Raw genomic sequence first — 17,380 nt, 5'->3', positions numbered from 1 at the left:
ACACACACACACACACACACACACACACACACACACACACACACACACAGATGTATTCTCTTACAGTTCTGAAGGCCAGAATTCTAAAGTCAGTCCGACTGACTCAAGGTGGGAGCAGGGTGGGCAAAAAGAGTGAAACTCTGGGTTTCGGGATCAATCCAAGATGGCTGTTTAGGAAAAGCTCAGGATTGCAGCTCCCAGTGAAAGCGCAGAGGGTGAATGGACACTGCATTTTTATTGCCCACAGACTAGGAAATTCCCAGGCGGAGGAGCTCCACAGGTCACCAGCGCAGCTGTTTCGGCCAGCACGACTGTGCTGGCTGGCGCCCCTGCTTTGCCCTGCGTGGCTGCTTTGTCAGCGCCCTGGAGCAGCGCTTCTCTGTACAAAATACACCAGTCCCGGTGCCCTTTTGGCTGGTGATTGGAGCCATGGGAAGTCACACATTCCTCTGTTTAAAAAGGGGACTGAGCAGAGAACCAGGACAGTAGATTCCAGGGCAAAAAAAAAAAAAAAAAAAAAGTGCCACAAATCTCAGTGCCGCTGTTTAAGCTAGCGCAGTGAGTCGCGACACGGGAAAACAAACAGACCCTGGTGACTCAACCGGCAACTGGAACACCAACTTAAAAAAAAAAAAAAAAGGCTCTGAGGCAGGGAGCCAGGTGATCAGGCTCAGCTGGTCCCACCCCCCACAAAAGAGCAGCAATCAGAAATTCTCTGGATTGAGAGTTTCACAGGAAGCGCAGCTGAACTCCGGATGGTCCAGCTCTGTGGCGGAGGGGCGTCCGCCATTACCGAGGCAGCCCACTACTAGAGAAGTAGTCAGCCAATGCTCAGGCAGCCTGATGTTGCCAAGGCAACCTGCCATTGCTGAGGCAGCCTGCTGTTGCCAAGGCAACCAGCCACTACAGAGACACTCCGCCTTAAAAGAGGTGGGCCACACTTGCCGAGGCAGTTCTAACTACACCCATATAAACAGGACTGCAGGGAGGTTACCTCGGCAGCTGGGCGGAGCCCACAGCCGCTCAGCAAAGCCTCTAGAGGCAGACAGTGACTAGTCTGCCTCCTTGCTGGGCAGGGCAGCTCTGATGGAAAAAAAAAAAAAAGAAGGCAGCAGCATAACAGAAACTCATAAATAAGACCCTAAATCCCTGGGACAGAGCACCTGGGAATAAAAAGCTGTTTATGAGTTCTGCTGCAGCAGACCTAACTGTACCTGCCTAGCAGCTCTGAATGAACAACAGAGCTCACAGCTCAGCATTTCAGCTCCTATAAAGAAGAGACCGTCTCCTCATGCAGCTCCCTGACCCCTGTATATCCAAAGAGCCACCTCATAAAGGAGAGATCAGACTGACACCTGGCGGGTATCCTTCTGGGACAAAGATAGCAGAAGAAGAAAACTGGTAACAACCCTTACTGTTCTGCAGCTGCTGCAGGTGATCCCCAGGCAAGCAGGGCCTGGAGTGGACCTCAGCAGACCTACAGCAGAGGGGCCATACTGTCAGAAGGAAAACGAAGAAACAGAAATAACCTCATCACCAACAAAAACAACGTCCGCTCAGAGATCCAAACTGAAAGCCAGCAACTACAAAGAAGACAGGTGGATAAATCCATAAAGATGGGAAGAAACCAGCGCAAAAAGGATGAAAACACCCAAAACCAGACACCTCTCCTCCTACAAGGGATCACAACTCCTCACCAGCAAGGGAACAAGGTTGGATGGAGAATGAGTGTGATGAAATGATGGAATCAGACTTCAGAAGGTGGGTAGTAAGAAACTTCTGTGAACTAAAAGAACATGTTCTAACCCAATGCAAAGAAACTAAGAACCTTGAAAAAAGATTTGACGAAATGCTAACAAGAATGGACAAAATAGAAAGGAATATAAGTGAATTGATGGAGCTGAAAAACACAACACAAGAACTTCCTGAAGCGTGCACAAGTATCAACAGCCGAATTGACCAAGTAGAAGAAAGTATATCAGAGGTCGAAGATCAACTCAATGAAATAAAATGGGAAGACAAGAATACAGAAAAAAGGGCAAAAAGGGATGAACAAAGTCTCCAAGAAATGTGAGACTATGTGAAAAGACCTAATCTACGTTTGATAAGTGTACCTGAATGTGACGAAGAGAACGAATCCAAGCTGGAAAATACTCTTCAGGATATTATCCAGGAAAACTTCCCCAACCTAGCAAGGCAGGCCAATATTCAAGTCCAGGAAATACAGAGAACACCACAAAGATATTCATCAAGAAGAGCAACCCCAAGGCACCTGCTCGTCAGATTCACCAGGGTTGAAATGAAAGAGAAAATGCTAAGGGCAGCCAAAGAGAAAGATCGGGTTACCCACAAAGGGAAGCCCATCAAACTCACAGCAGATCTCTCAGCAGAAACCTTACAAGCCAGAAGAGAGTGGGGGCCAATATTCAACAACCTTAAGGAAAAGAACTTTCAACCCAGAATCTCCTATCCAGCCAAACTAAGCTTCATAAGTGAAGGAAAAATAAAATCCTTTGTGAACATGCAAGTACTCAGAGATTTCATCACCACCAGGCCAGCTTCACAAGAGCTCCTGAAAGAGGATCTACACATATAAAGGAACAACGAGTACCAGCCACTCGAAAAACATGCCAAAAGGTAAAGAGAATCAACACAACGAAGAATCTGCATCAACTAATGGGCAAAACAGCCAGCTAGCACCAAAATGGCAGTATCAAATTCACACATAACAATATTAACCCTAAATATAAATGGACTAAATGCCCCAATCAAAAGACACAGACTGGCAAATTGGATAAAATGACAAAACCCATCGGTGTGCTGTATCCAGGAAAACCATCTCACATGCAAGGATACACAAAGGCTCAAAATAAAGGGATGGAGGAAGATTTACCAAGCAAATTGAGAGCAAAAAAAAAGCAGGAGTTGCAATTCTCATCTCTGATAAATTAGACTTTAAAGCAACAAAGATCAAAAGAGACAAAGAAGGATATTACATAATGGTAAAAGGATCAATGCAACAAGAAGAGCTAACGATCCTAAATATATACGCACCCAATACAGGAGCACCCAGATACATAAGGCAAGTTCTTAATGACTTACAAAGAGACTTAGACTCCCACACAATTATACTGGGAGACATTAACACCCCTTTGTCAATATTAGATCAACCTAACAGAAAATTAACAAGGATATCCAGGACTTGAACTCAGACCTGGAACAAGCAAACCTAATAGACATTTACAGAACTCTCCACTCCAAATCCACAGAATATACATTCTTCTCAGCACCACATCACACCTACTCTAAAACTGACCACATAATTGGGAGTAAATCACTCCTCAGCAAATGCAATAGAACGGAAATCATAACAAACAGTCTCTCAGACCACAGTGCAATCAAGTTAGAACTCAGAATTCAAAAACTAACCAGAACCACACAGCTTCATGAAAACCAAACAACTTACTCTTGAATGTTGACCAGATAAATAATGAAATGAAGGCAGAAATAAAGATGTTCTTCGAAAACAACGAGAATGAAGACACAAGATACCAGAATCTTTGGGACACATTTAAAGCAGTCTCTAGAGGAAAATATATAGCAATAAGTGCCCACATGAGAAGCAAGGAGAGATCAAAAATTGACACCCTATCGTCAAAACTGAAAGAGCTAGAGGAGCAAGATCAAAAAAACTCAAAGTCTAGCAGAAGACAAGAAATAGCTAAGATCAGAGCAGAACTGAAAGAGATAGAGACACAAAAGACCCTTCAAAAAATCAATGAATCCAGGAGCTGGTTTTTTGAAAAGATCAACAAAATAGACAGACAACTAGCCAGATTAATAAAAAGGAAAAGAGAATAACCAAATTGATGCCATAAAAAAGATAAAGGGGATATCACCACAGATTCCACAGAAATTCAAACCATCATCAGAGATTATTACAAACAACACTATGCACATAAACTAGTAAACCTGGAAGAAATGGATAAATTCCTGGACACTTGCCTCCTGCCAAGCCTAAACCAGGAAGAAGCTGAAACCCTGAACAAGGTCTGAAGTTGAGGCAGCAATTAAGAGCTTACCACCCAAAAAAAGCCCAGGGCCAGACGGGTTCACAGCCGAATTCTACCAGACATACAAAGAGGAGCTGATACCATTCCTTCTGAAACTATTCCAAACAATACAAAAAGAGGGAATTCTTCCCAAATCATTTTATGACACCAACATCATCCTGATTCCAAAACCCGGCAGAGACTCAACAAGACAAAAAACTTCAGGTCGATATCCATGATGAACATAGATGCAAAAATTTTCAATAAAATACTGACAAGCCCATTGCAACAGCACATCAAAAAGCTTATCCACCATGAACAAGTAGGCTTCATCCCGGGGATGCAAGGCTGGTTCAACATACGCAAGTCTATAAACGTAATTCACCACATAAACAGAACCAAAGGCAAAAACCACATGATTATCTCAATTGATGCAGAGAAGGCCTTTGACAAAATTCAACAGCTCTTTATGCTAAAAACCCTCTACAAGCTAGGTATTGATGGAACATGTCTCAAAATAGTAAAAGCTATTTATGACAAACCAACAGCCAATATCATACTGAATGGACAAAAACTGGAAGCATTCCCCTTGTAATCTGGCACTAGCAAGGATGCCCTCTCTCACCACTCCTATTCAATATAGTACTAGAAGTTCTAGCCAGAGCAATCAGGCAAGAAAAAGAAATAAAGGGCATTCAAATAGGAAAGGAGGAAGTCAAATTGTCTCTATTTGCAGACGACATGATTGTATATCTAGAAGACCCCATCATCTCAGCCCCAAATCTCCTGAAACTGATAAGCAACTTCAGCAAAGTCTCAGGATACAAAATCAATATGCAAAAATCACATGCATTCCTATACACCAATAACAGGCTTAAATAGAGCCAAATCAAGAACAAACTTTCATTCACAATTGCCACAAAGAGAATAAAATACCTAAGAATACAACTAACAAGGAACATAAAGGACCTCTTCAAGGAGAACTACAAGCCACTGCTCAATGAAATCAGAGAGGACGCAAACAGGTGGAGAAACATTCCATGTTCATGGTGAGGAAGAATCAATATCGTGAAAATGGCCATACTGCCCAAAGTAATTTACAGATTCAATGCTATCCCCATCAAGCTACCAATGACCTTCTTTGCAGAACTGGAAAAAACCACCTTAAACTTCATATGGAACCAAAAGAGAGCCCACATAGCCAAGTCAATTCTAAGCAAAAAGAACAAAGCGGGAGGCCTCACACTACCGGACTTCAAACTATACTACAAGGCTACAGTAATCAAAACAGCATGGTACTGGTACCAAAACAGAGATATAGACCAATGGAACAGAACCGAGGTCTCGGAGGCAACATAACATATCTACAACCATCTGATCTTTGACAAACCAGACAGAAACAAGCAATGGGGAAAGGATTCCCTGTTTAATAAATGGTGTTGGGAAAACAGCGAGCCATGTGCAGAAAGCAGAAACTGGATTCCTTCCTGACACCTTACACTAAAATTAACTCGAGATGGATTAAAAACTTAAACATAATACCTAACACCATAAAAACCCTAGGAGAAAATCTAGGCAAAACCATTCAGGACATAGGTGTAGGCAAGGACTTCATGACCAAAACACTAAAAGCATTGACAACAAAAGCCAAAATAGACACATGGGACCTAATCAAACTCCACAGCTTCTGTACAGCAAAAGAAACAGCCATTAGAGTGAATCAGCAACCAACAGAATGGGAAAAATATTTTGCTGTTTACCCATCTGACACAGGGCTGATATCCAGAATTTACAAAGAACTAAAACAGATTTACAAGAAAAAAACTAACAAGCCCATTCAAAAGTGGGCAAAGGATATGAACAGATACTTTACAAAAGAAGATATACATGAGGCCAACAACCATATGAAAAAATGCTCATCATCACTGGTCATCAGAGAAATGCAAATCAAAACCACATCGAGATACCATCTCACGCCAGTTAGAATGGCAATCATTAAAAAATCTGGAGACAACAGATGCTGGAGAGGATGTGGAGAAATAGGAACACTTTTACACTGTTGGTGGGAGTGTAAATTAGTTCAATCATTGTGGAAGACAGTGTCATGATTCCTCAAGGAACTAGAAATAGAACTTCCATATGACCCAACAATCCCATTACTGGGTATATATCCAAAGGATTATAAATCGTTCTACTATAAGGCCACATGCACACGAATGTTCATTGCAGCACTGTTTACAATAGCAAAGACCTGGAGCCAACCCAAATGCCCATCGATGATAGACTGGACAGGGAAAATGTGGCACATATACACCATGGAATATTATGCAGCCATCAAAAATGATGAGTTTGTGTTCTTAGTAGGAACATGGATGAACCTGGAAACCATCATTCTCAGCAAAGTCACAGAAGAGCAGAAGATCAAACACCACATGTTCTCACTCATATGCGGGTGTTGAACAATGAGAGCACATGGACACAGGGAGGGGAGCACTACACATTGGGGTCAGTTGGGGGGAAATAGGGGAGGGACGGTGGGGGTGGGGATCTGGGGAGAGAGAGCAAGGGGAGAGATGCCAGAGGTAGGTGATGGGGAGGAAGGCAGCAAATCACACTGCCACGTGTGTACCTATGCAACAATCTTGCATGTTCTTCACATGTACCCCAAAACCTAAAATGCAAAAAAATAAATAAATGGGAAAAAAAAAGTGAAACTCTGTCTCAAACACACACACACACACACACACACACACACGCACGCACACACACACACAGATGTATTCCCTTACAGTTCTGAAGGCCAGAATTCTAAAGTCAGTCCCACTGACTCAAGGTGGGAGCAGGGTGGGCAAAAAGAGTGAAACTCTGTCTCAAACACACACACACGCGCACACACACACACACACACACACACACACACACACAGAGATGTATTCCCTTACAGTTCTGAAGGCCAGAATTCTAAAGCCAGTCCCATTGACTCAAGGTGGGAGCAGGGTGGGTCCCTTCCAAGTCTCTGTAGGAGAGTGTGTTTCCTGGCCCTGGAGGCAGCCTGCACTCCTCAGCTTGTGCTGTCCTTCTTGAATGACTCAAGGTTTCTGCTTCCATCACTACACTTCCCACAGCTCTCCATCACCTGCTCTGCTCTTATAAGGATCCAGATGAGTACATCAACCCCACTGTGACAAGACAGAATAATCTTTCCAGCCAAAAATTCTAAACTTATATCTGCAAAACTTTTACCATGTGAGGTCATGTTCACTGCTTCCTGGGATTAGGTTATGAGCAACTTAGTGGGTCACTATCCGCCTACTAGAGGTATGCTGCAAAACTATTTCACCTTCCTGGTGTTTCAGTGATTGGGAGAAAAAGGATTGGAATTTTTTGCTTTGGGTCTCCTCTTAAACTTGTTTTTTTTTTTTCTTTTTTGAGATGGACTTGTGCTCTTTCATACAGGCTGGCTGCAGTCTTGGTTCCCTGCAATGTTTGCCTCCTGGGTTCAAGTGATTCTTCTACCTCAACCTCCAGAGTAGTTGGGACTACAGGTGCCTGCCACCATACCTGGCTAAGTTTTGTATTTTTGGAGGAGATAGGGGCAAGGAGGGGGTAGTGGAAGGTGGAAAAGGGGACGGAAGTTTCTTCTATGTTTCTCTGAGCTCAAAGCGATCCACCTACCTCTGCTCCCAAAGTGCTAGGATTACAGGCCTTCATTACCTCACTGGCTGCTGTGAAGTCTTATTTCCACACAGCTGAGACATGTTTTAGGAAGTTTGCTAAAAGAACCCTGGAGACCTTCTCATTGTGGCCTCCCTGTTACCATATTTAATTTGATGGATCTTTTCTGCCCTCCTGCTTTTCAGAAATTAAAAGGATAAAAAGAGGTACTAAACTTTAAAACTTTCTTCTAGTCTCCAATTAAACTAATTATAAGAACCACCAAAAAAGGGAATTTTTTTTTTCAAAAGCAGTAAAATGATATGAACTGTTGAGATGTAAAATATAGGAAATAAGTCATTATATGTTAGTGTTGCTCTGACATAGGGTTGTATTGAGAATCAAGCTTTGCTCAATTTTCAGAGAAATGGAATGATCGTATTGCTGATCTGTGTAAACATTGAAGAATTATCTGAAAGAAAATATGGTATGTCTGAACTGGAAAAGTCCTGTAATACTTTGTTCATGAATGTTCACACAGTGGAGTCACTGTTCATCTTGTAGTGTGTGCCTAAATATTAGAAACATTCTTTGTTTCTAGATTACTACAAAGCTAAGGAAAAGTTGTATCTCTTAAATTATCAGTTAGCATTTCTTTCAAACTTTCAGCATGGATATTGGGGATTTGTTTACATATTTATTATAAAGCCCTGGATCTTAGGGATTTTATATATATATATATATATATATGTGTGTGTGTGTGTATATATATATATATGTGTGTGTATATATACATATATATATGAATTGTTTCTCTTTATCTGCTTTGTTAAATTCGGTATTTGGCCAGGCATGGTGGCTCATGCCTGTAATCCCAGCACTTTGGGAGCCCACGGTGGGCAGATCACGAGGTCAGCTTGGCCACGTCTCTTATCCTGTCTGAGCCTTAGTATGTTCTTTTGTGGTCATGAGAACTGAAGATCTATCTGGAAGATTTGATAAGATATTATAGTACTTCACATAATACTGGGCATATAAATACATGATAAATGTTTTCTCCTAATGTTTTTATTTACTTATTTATTTATTTTTTGAGACAGAATCTTGCTCTGTTGCACCGACTGGAGTGCAGTGGCATGAGATGTTGGCTTGCTGCAACCTCTGCCTCATGGTTTCAAGCAATTCTTCTGCCTCAGCCTCCCAAGTAGCAGGGATTATAGGCATGCACCACCATGCTCATCTAATTTTTAGTAGAGACAGGGTTTCAACATGTTGGCCAGAATGGTCTTAAACTCCTGACCTCAAGGGATCCACTCATGAGAAATTGGTCTTCCAAAGTGCTGGAATATCAGGTGTGAGTCACTATACCTGGCCTATGTTTTTATGATATTGTTAATTTAGTGCTATTCTGAGTAAAAGTCATTTGCTATTAAGGTTTTATGGATTGACTGTTTTATAAATTGACTATGACAATTTTTACAAATATCAGTGCTTTTATAAGGTGAAAGATTATTTTGTGGGGGTTTTGTTGTGATGGTGGTTTATTAGATTATTTTGTTTAAAGACAATAATGTTCAGCTGTTGTGAAATTATAAAAACTGAAATTATAAAAACAATCCACATTTTATAATTTTAAAGCAATATTAATGGTAGTTGCCTTAGGGAAAGATACTTTTGTTATAGTATAAAAGTATGATATTCAAGCTTAGTGTACAGCAAAGGATATTAAATCTAAGAACTAATGTGTTATATGGTGCACTTGAAATGTTAGTGCAAATATCAATGTTTAGCAAATCGACCTTAACACATAATGATAGCGAAAAAATGGAGCTGTTTTGATGGGAGACTGTTGATTATGTTTGATTTTAATACTCCCTTTTCTCTTGACTTTTCTTTTTTTTTCTTTGAAACAGTCTTGCTCTTTCACCCAGGCTGGAGTGCAGTGGTGCGATCTCAGCTGACTGAAACCTCCACTTTTCAGGTTGAATTTATCCTCTTCCCTCAGCCTCCCTAGTAGCTAGGACTACAGGCGAGTGCCACCATGCCTGGCTAATTTTTTTATTTTTAGTAGAGATAGGGTTTTACCATGTTGACCAGGCTAGTCTCAGACTCCTGACCTCAGGTGATCCACCCATCCTGGCCTCCCACAGTGCTGGGGTTACGGGTGTGAGCCACCCCCACCTGGCTAGCACTTGACTTTTTTTTTTTTTTGAGATAGAGTTTTGCTCTTGTTGCCCAGGCTGTAGGGCAATAGCTCAGTCTCAACTCACTGCAACCTCTGCCTCCTGGGTTCAAGCTATTCTTCTGCCTCAGCCTCTGGAGTAGCTGGGATTACAGGCATGTGCCATGGTTAATTTTGTATTATATTAGAGATGGGATTTTTTCATGTTGGTCAGGCTAGTCTGGAACTGTCTACCTCAGGTGATTTGCCTGCCTCAGCCTCCCAAGATGCTGGGATTACAGGTGTGAGCCACCATGCCCAGCTCAGCTCTTGACTTTTTATAGCTGTTCTATTAGTTGAATCTCCAGTAAATAAATGCTAGCTTAAAAGTTGCAGTTCAGGGAATCTTCTGTTTCTGTTATTAAAAAATACATATTTTTATAAGCCCAATAAGGTTACACTAATGTTTATGTTTTGAAAATATTACCTCTTCCATTTAGTACTATGTGTATTAAATAATATTAGCTGGTATATTTTTCTCACTTTATAATGTGGTTCAGATTTCTGTAGAATGTCTGGCTGTATCTACATTGCCTTAAAGTAATGGGATCTACCTATCTTTTCTTTTCTTTTCTTTTTGAGCTGGAGCTTTGCTCTTGTTACTCATGCTAGAGTGCAATGGGGTGATCTCAGCTCACTGCAACGTCTGCCTGCTGGTTTTAGGTGATTCTTTTATCTCAGCTTCTCAAGTAGCTAAGATTACAAGCACCCACTACCACAACTGGCTAATTTTTGTATTTTTCATAGAGATGCAGTTTTGCCATATTGGCCAGCCTGGTCTCCAATTCCTGACCTCAGATGATTCACCTGCCTTGGCCTCCCAAGTGCTAGCATTACAGGGGTAAGTCATCCTGTCTGGCTGTAATGGGATATTTCACTGCAAACTGATAAACAGAATATTAGCATTTTTGGTGTTCTTTTTATATTCCTCACATGATTTTTCTTTGGACTGAATTACAATAACAGAAGTAAAGATGAAATTATAAAAGTTAAAAAGCAATACCTTGCTTGGTGGCTCATGCCTGTAATCCCAGCACTTTGGGAGGCCAAGGCAGATAGATCACGGGGGTGAGGAGATCGAGACCATCTTGGCAAACATGGTGAAATTCTTTCTTTACTAAAAGTCTAAAAATTAGCTGGGCATGGTGGCGGGTGCATGTAGTCCCAGCTACTCAGGAGGCTTAGGCAGGAGAATGACTTGAACCTGGGACATGGAGGTGGCAATGAGCTGAGATTGTACTGCTGCACTCCAGCCTGGTGGCAGAGCAAGACTCCATCTGAAAAATAAAAAGTTAAAGAGCAATACAGATTCAATAATTATTCTTTTCTACAAATTATGTTTAAAGGATCTCCCTTTTTCTTTTTGTCCTTATAGCTCAAACTGTAAAAGCCAAAGGTCTGGTGATGATCCTATACCCCTTTTTTCCAGTCTCATGTTGAAGATCTTTACATAGAAGGACTTCCCAGAGGATTTTTTTTTTTTTTTGAGATGGAGTTTTCACTCTTGTCACCTCGGGTGGAGTGCGGTGCCATGATCTCGGCTCACTTCAACCCCTGCCTCCTGGGTTCAAGCAATTCTCCTGCCTCAGTCTCCATATGGGCCAGGCTGGCCTTGAAATCCTGACCTTGTAATATACCTTCCTCAGCCTTCCAAAGTGCTGGAATTACAGGCATGAGCCACTGCGCCTAGCCTATTTTATGTATTTTTATCTTCCCCTTTTTAATTTATCGGGATCCAACTTTGAGTCAGTCATGCCAGTGTTAGCTGTTGAAACATGAACACTGCCCACACCTGACTGGCATGCAACTTACATTTTCTTTTACAATTTTCTGCTACTTTTGCTAAAGAAAATAGTATCCATATCTTGCATTTAGGCCTGAGATTTTTAAAGCATATATGGGAATATATGATTGTTTTTGTAGATATGTAGAGGAAGATAACCTTGAATGTAATGCAATATTAAAGGATCCCATTTAAGATTTTTGTAATATGCTTAAAAGAGCTGTGTGTTGTCATGTTACCACTTTACTTGTGAGGACGCGTGCTCCATGAAGCAACTTATGAGACAATTTGCAATTTTTTTTGTTGTTGTTTTTACTCTGTAGAAACCTCAACTGAAGATTTAGTTGTGCTCAAGCATTTAGATTGTCTTTTCTTAATTTTTTTCCAAGATGGAGTCTTGCTCTGTCACCCAGGCTGTAATGCAGTGGTGTGATCTCAGCTCACTACAACCTCCCTCTCTTGGGTGCAAGCAGTTCTCCAGCTCAGCCTCCTGAGTAGCTGCAATTCCAGGTGCCTGACACCACACTCAGCTACGTTTTTTTATTTTTAGTAGAGATGGGGTTTTACCATGTTGGCCTGGTTGGTCCCAAACTCTTGACCTTGTGATCTGTCTGCCTCAGCTTTCCAAAGGGTTGGGATTACAGGCAGAAGTGACCGTGCCCATCCTGCCTTTTCTTTTCAAAACCTCCCTTGGTGATCAAGTATTAAATATGTACTAATGGATATTACTTTGCTAAATATTGCCTAGTGAATATTAAATATTTATTCTGACCTTTCAGACATAAACTTTTGAATTCAATAACTGAAGATTTACAACTTGGTAAATCAGCTTCTGGAGGTAGGTCTTCAGTCTTAAGTCAGATGAGAAGGTTACGTGCAATAATTATTTAATGATTAACATTGATTTCTTTAATGGTACCTTCCACATGAAATAATATGTCTCTAACTATTAATTATTTGTCAGGATAAGAGAATTCATGTTGTCAAAATTCTAATACTCTGTAAAACAGTCAACTCATTTTCTTTGTATTAACACATTATACATACATGTAGATACTGGATTAATGGGTAAGCAGAAGTAAAATAACAATCTTTGTCCTACTTCTGAGATACAAGATTTATCTGGCATAGTGCATGGAACAGTTTATTGTTGAAGTCTATGCCAGTCAACTGAACAAGCATTCATCAAATGCCCATGATACCCAGGACATAAGGAGGTTTCCTATTAGAGTATGGAGCCACGCATATCGTGTCTTAATTGTTATATGTGTTTTCAAAGAAATAAAATTGATTTTCTCACTAGTTTTGGCTCTGGTGTGGAGTGGGGACAAAACAGAATGGAATCACACTGTTTAGATTTACTAAAATGGGAGGATCGCCAGCAAGATCATGTCCCTAGTCTCCCCATAGTAAATGTCACCTGCTAGCTGTTTCTCTTTCTTTCTTTTTCTTTCCTTCTTTTCCTTTCTTTTTCTTTCTTTCTTTCTTTCTTTCTTTCTTTCTTTCTTTCTTTCTTTCTTTCTTTTCTTTCTTTCTTTCTTCTTTCTTTCTTTCTTTTTCTTTCTTTCTTCTTTCTTTTTCTTTCTTTCTTTGCTTCTTTTTCTTTCTTTCTTTTTTCTCTTTCTTTTTCTCCTTCCTTCCTTCCTTCCTTCCTTCCTTCTTCTTTCTTTCATTTTTGTAGAGATGGATTTCACCATGTTGGCCAGGCTTGTCTGGAACTCCTTATTTTGTGATTCCTACGTTTTGGCCTCCCAAAGTGCTGGCATTACAGATGTGAGCCACCACACCTGGTGGTAATGTTTTTTATAATGTTTTATCTTCGGAAAGTAAATACAATGAGTAGGACTCAGCTCCAGTTTTCTCTTACTGGGTTTGTGTGTGTGTGTGTGTGCGTGTGTAATGGAGTTTCAGTGTTGTTGCGCAGGCTGGAGTGCAGAGTGGCACAGTCTTGGCTCACTGCAACCTTCGCCTCCCAGGTTCAAGCCATTGTCTTGCCTCAGCCTTTCAAGTAGCTGGGATTATAGGCAACTGCCACCATGCCTGGCTAATTTTTATATTTTTAGTAGAGATGGGGTTTCATCATTTTGGCCAGGCTGGCCTCAAATTCCTGACCTGAGTTGATTCCCCCTCCTCCCAACGTTTTGGGATTACAGGCATGAGCCACTACACCTGGACTCTCTCTTTTTAAAAAAAAAAAATTTAGTTGGAGCCTTTTTCTGTCACCCAGGCTAGAGTGCAATGGCAGGATCTCAGTTCACTCTAACCTCCACCTCCCAGTTTCAAGTGATTCTCCTGCCTCAGCCTCCTGACTAGCTGTGATTACAAGCATGATCACCACATTTGGCTAATTTTATATTTTCAGTAGAGACAGGGCTTTGCCATGGAGGTCAGGCTGGTCTCAAACTCCTGACCTCAGGTGGTTCAGCTGCCTCAGCCTCCCAAATTGCTGGGATTACGATATGAGCCACCGTGCCTGACTATCCTACAGTTTTTAATATACATGAATTATGGAAATATTAATCTTACATAAGAGGAGAGAGTCAGGTAATGGAACCCCATATGCTTTTTACTGAGTAAATTTTTCTGTACAGTCAAAGGTTTTCTGCAGGGGGATTGGCACCATTGGGAAGCTTCTTTTCTTTGGGTTTTAGCTGTGCCTGGATGACACTCTGTAGTATCAGAGAGAGCTTTGGCAGTAGCCACTGCTGGGCATTTGAAGGTGCAGTCTCAGCCAACCTGTCTTTTCTAACTTGTTCCTTAAACACTCCATCAGCACTTCAAAATACTTAGTTTTAGTTTTTAATTCAACATCTTTTGCCACCCAAAGTTGCTCTCTGCTCTGGTTTTATTCTGACTCTCAGCAGAATTCTAGGTTATTGTCCTCTTCTCCCCAATACTCTTTTTAAAGCTATTTTTATAAAAATGTCCAAATCTTGTGGACTCTTCCTTGGCTCCTCTCTGTCTCATTTTCAGTCTCTTGAGGACCCTGCCCTCATCCTCTCTATACTGGAGAGTGCCAGCCAGCAGCTTCATCCTGAACTCTCTTTTTTTTTTTTGAGATAGAGTCTTCTTCTTGTCACCCAGACTGGAATGCAGTGGCACGATCTCGGCTCACTGCAACCTCCGTCTCCATGGTTGAAGCTATTCTGCTGTCTCAGCCTCCTGTGTAGCTGGGATTACAGATGTCTGCCACTATGCCTGGCTGATTTTTCTACCTTTTTTTAGTAGAGATGGGGTTTCACCATGTAGGCCAGGCTAGTCTTGAACTCCTGACCTTGTGATCCGCCTGCCTTGGCCTCCCAAAGTGGTGAGATTACAGGCATGAGCCACTTCACCTGGCCTCTTTCTCTTTTCTTACTGTGTCTTCCTTACAGATAATCCCACCCTACCCATCTCTTAAAAATATTATATTGCCTGTGTCTTTGAGACTCTCATTCCTGGCCCTGAAGATGCTCCTCATACCAGACCTCTATATTTGCCTATCTGCTTGACCTATCCTCAGGCTTCATGTGTCCCAGGGCAGAGTCCCCATTACCCTCTCCATGAGCTCCTCTCAGGGTCTACCAGCTGCCCAGGAGTTACCCTAAGGTATGATTGTCTCCCTTCCCATATCCAGCCTAGCAAGGCCTGCTGATTCTGCCCTGAACACAAAGCCAAGGTTCTACCCCATCCTCCTTCACTGCCCTCCAGTGCTCAGTTAGAGCCATGCCCCAGCAGCCAGGTCAGGCTCATTGAAAGTAGGAGGTGGAGCCTGTCATTCTCTGGACTATCATCTGTAGTGACTTCCACTGTACTTGGAGTAAACCTTATAGCCCCTGATTGGGTCTGCATGGGCATGAGTGAGCTGCCCACTGCCATTCCTCTGCTTTTCCCACATGCCCTCTGTGGATGCCTTGCTCTGTGCCATTCACTGTGGTCATTTGTGTGCCTTTCTTCCTCTCAGGTCACAGCCTCCTGGCACTGTTGCACTGAGGGCTGGTGTTTGTGGAATAAAAACCACAAACTTGAGGGCTTTCTGTGCTTCTCTTTTCTATTAGCATCACAGCTGAAACATCACCATGTTGGAGATGTCTTCACTGAGCACTGTCTCACCTCAGCCTTGAGGCTCGCTGACTCATCCCCCTTTCATTTTCACAGAGCACTGCTGGCTGACCTTTACCTCCTGCTGTGGCACAGTGGGAGGAAAGCCCGGATCATGCCTGTCTTGTTTACTTCTCAGGCAGGTCCTCAAGAAATATTCATAGGATGAATCCATGGCATTAAAGTGTACTGTAAGCTGGCAGAAATGTCTGTGGCTTTTGGTCATGTAAGCATGCATTGTGACACTTATAGGCACAGGAGGGACTGCAGGCATGACATCCAGAAGTGCCACAAGCTGTCACAAGCAAGGAAAACTGCAGTGGGGATCTGTTTCCATGACCCTGGGGCCCTCATCTTCTCTGAAAACAGACCCTTTGAGTTTTAGTGGACAGAAGCCAAGCCTCCTGGGTGAGGAGCCTTGCCCTCCCTGTGGATTTGAAGGAGGTACATGGCACTCACTGAGTCTTCAGAGACCATCTTCTAGGTGCAACTCAGTTGGCAACTACAAACATAGGCCACTAATTGTATGCTATTTGCAGAATTTGTGTACCTGATGTTTTAACTGCTTACACTATTTTACCTCTCTAAGAACTTAATAGATTAAACAAAGTCAAAATGTTAAGTTTCTTTTCCTCATCAGCATTTTTGTGTTATTTTATCTCCCCTTGTATCTGATCATATATCAGCCAGTCAATAATCTTTCCCATATTCTAAGTCATTATGTTTCCGAGTGATGTAATAAAACAGATCAGGTGGTGAATATTATCATTACTGATGTCACAGTGATCTCACTAGGATTCATAAGATGACACTTGAGAAGGAGGATCTGCATGAGAGGCCTCACCTCTGCCCTCCTGTGTTTTTGGAAATTGAGCATGGTAAGAAGAATCTGCTAAACTTGCCCAGGCACAGTGGCTCACACCTGGAATTTTAGTGCTTTGAGAGGCCGAAGCAGGAGGATGGCTTTAGGCCAGGAGTTTGAGACCAGTCTGGGCAACAGAGTGAAATCTTATCTCTGCAAAAAAATTTAACAGTTACCCAGGTGTGGTGGCATGTGCCTGTAGTCCCAGCTACTCAGGAGGCTGAGGTAGGGGGATTGCCTGTGCCCAGGATACTAAGGCCACTGCACTCCAGCCTGAGCAATAAAGCAAGACTCTTTCTCTAACAGAAAAAAAAGAAACAGTTAAACCTAATAGCATCATTGGTGCTTACCATCAAGCAAGCTTACTTCTTTCTGATAGGAGGAGGAAGAGGCTGTTGAGTTATTTTGCTCACATAATTAGTCATTGGAAAATATTTTGGCTTTGTTTTTATTTTTTTTTTTTAAGCTGGAGTCTTGCTCCATCACCCAGGCTGGAGTGCAGTGGCACAGACTCAGCTCACCACAACATCTGCCTCCTGGGTTCAAGCGATTCTCCTGCCTCAGCCTCCCAAGTAGCTGGGATAACAGGTGTGCACCACCACACCCAGATAATTTTTTTTTTAATTTTTCGTAGAGATGGGGGTTCTACCATGTTGGTCAGGCTGCTCTGAAACCCCTGACCTAAGGTGATCCAAACACCTTGGCCTCCCAGAGGGCTGGGATTACAG

The 17,380-nt window shown here is 42.0% G+C and overlaps 1 long non-coding RNA gene across 2 annotated transcripts in view; it reads left to right on the top strand.

Moving 5' to 3' along the window:
• The window catches only part of LOC116537640, a 12,151-nt gene extending 3,737 nt beyond the window's left edge, over positions 1-8,414 (top strand). For both annotated transcript variants that reach the window (XR_004263230.1, XR_004263229.1), the window contains exons 2-4: positions 6,852-6,885; positions 7,039-7,217; positions 7,509-8,414. This is a non-coding gene — a long non-coding RNA (uncharacterized LOC116537640). The remainder of the gene's footprint in view (positions 1-6,851; positions 6,886-7,038; positions 7,218-7,508) is intronic.
• The last annotated feature ends 8,966 nt before the right edge of the window (positions 8,415-17,380 follow it).

Source organism: Sapajus apella, unplaced genomic scaffold (genome assembly GCF_009761245.1).
Source record: "Sapajus apella isolate SASKATOON/1434 unplaced genomic scaffold, GSC_monkey_1.0 scaffold112, whole genome shotgun sequence".
Classification (NCBI taxonomy): domain Eukaryota; kingdom Metazoa; phylum Chordata; class Mammalia; order Primates; family Cebidae; genus Sapajus; species Sapajus apella.
Note: the sequence above shows the minus strand (reverse complement) of the source record. Positions and strands in the feature narration are given on the sequence as shown.